Source organism: Suricata suricatta, chromosome 16 (genome assembly GCF_006229205.1).
Source record: "Suricata suricatta isolate VVHF042 chromosome 16, meerkat_22Aug2017_6uvM2_HiC, whole genome shotgun sequence".
Classification (NCBI taxonomy): Eukaryota; Metazoa; Chordata; class Mammalia; order Carnivora; family Herpestidae; genus Suricata; species Suricata suricatta.
Genome location: NC_043715.1, coordinates 3,846,293 through 3,848,095, shown reverse-complemented (window position 1 = coordinate 3,848,095; position 1,803 = coordinate 3,846,293). Strand labels below are relative to the sequence as shown.

At 54.1% G+C, this 1,803-nt stretch overlaps 1 protein-coding gene across 1 annotated transcript in view; it reads right to left on the bottom strand.

Annotated features, from left to right (window-relative positions):
* The window catches only part of MEAK7 (MTOR associated protein, eak-7 homolog), a 17,368-nt gene that overhangs the window by 3,553 nt on the left and 12,012 nt on the right, over window positions 1-1,803 (bottom strand). The window lies entirely within an intron of this gene.

The window sequence follows — 1,803 nt, the reverse complement described above, 5'->3', positions numbered from 1 at the left end:
TTTTTTTTTTTTTTTAGTCTTTATTTCTTTGAGAGCAAGCGAGAAAACGCGCATGTGCATACATACGCGCAAGGGGGCAGAGAGAGGAAGACACAGAATTGGAAGCAGCTCCAGGCTCTGAGCTGTCAGCACAGAGCCCCATGCGGGGCTCAAACTCGCCGACTGTGAGATCATGACCTGAGCTGAAGTCAGCCACTTCACCAACGGAGCCCCCCGGGCGCCCCTCACTCAGATTTTTCCTCTTGGAGCCAAGGGTTTTAAAACTTTTGTATGCTAGAGAATTTTCCTCCAAATGGTGTTGTTCATTTTTAGTTGTAGCAAATACTAATTAGAGAAGTTGTCTATGTTCTGTCTCCTTGGAATTAACTGAGGGTTGAGTTGTGCCCTCACCTGCGACCGGCTAGAGTCTCCGAAGGAATTTCCTGTGCGTCCTCCCACATCGCCGGATGGGGCTCTGTGAACTTGGGTGTTGTGTTGGTGATGCCCAGACCCATTGGATTTTCAGTGGCGACTGTATCTTGTTTAATGCCCTCCCTGGTCTGACCTATGCTTGTGGCCTCGATTTTAATCTTGTCTGACGTGAATGGTGTCACCCCACTGTGTGCGTCAGCTGGAATTTGCCTCGTACGTTTTAGCTCCATTTTCCTGAGGCTGTTTTTTTTTTCTTATAAACTTTATTTTGAAATAATTTGGATTGGCCTTGAGGTTGCCAAACTAGTCCCGCGGATTCCTGTGTACGGATCACCCAGCTTCGCCTGACGGAACATCGTCCCTGGTCACAGCGCGGCCGCCCAGACGGGACACGGCATTGATGTGATGGTGCCAACTACGCACAGACCCTATTTCGATGCCACCGATTTTTCAATAGCACCTGCTTTTCGGCAGACTCAAGGCTAAGGGCACAGACTTCCAGACGGCAAACTGCCCCAGGCTTCTGACGCCCACTACTTGGTCAGGGGGCTCCCAAGCCGCCCTCAGGCTGGACCACTCGCGGAGGAGACAGGGCTCCCTGAAACCTGTCACTTATTACAGGAGGAGAGCTGCATCAGCGCCCACGGCAGGGTGGAGGCCGGGAGCGTTCCCAGAACGGCGTCTGGGCATCCGAGTCCGAGAGGGGTCTTGGGGATCCCCGACATCAGTCCTGTGAAACTGGGTCACATGTACAGATGCACGTGACCGTCATGCCATCAGGGTCCAGAACTGCTCCCTCCTGCTCCCCCTTTTCTAGTCACCCCCCCAATGCTGGTGCCTGGCGGCCCCTCACCCACTCTCCATCACCCTAACTGTCGCTTCTAGGGTGTTCAGTACTTGGAACCCTACAGTACAGAACCAGCAAGACTGGCTTCTGTCACTCAGCATGATACCGGGGACCCGCCCAGGACTCAATGTGGACGCTCATTAGCCCTCTGTGGGGGGGCCGTTCTTCGGCAGGTGTGGGTGTTTCCACGACGAGGCTCTTCCGAGTGAGGCTGCTGTGAGCGTTCACGGCACATCGTGGGCACGAGGGTCCGTGCCGAGTGGCGCTGCTGGGTCACAGGCTAAGTGTCGTGGACTTGGGTCGGATATCTCCTCCTGTGTTTACTCTCTGTGCATCCTCTTTGGCGAAGGCTCAGTTCACGACTTTTGCCCTATATTTTTTTTTAATTGTTAAATTTAGGGGCGCCTGGGTGGCTCAGTCGGTTAAGTGTCTGACTTCGGCTCAGGTCATGATCTCACAGTTTGTGGGTTCGAGCCCTGCGTCGGGCTCTGTGCCGACGGCTCCGAGCCTGGAGCCTGCTTCGGATTCTGTGTCTCCCTCTCTCT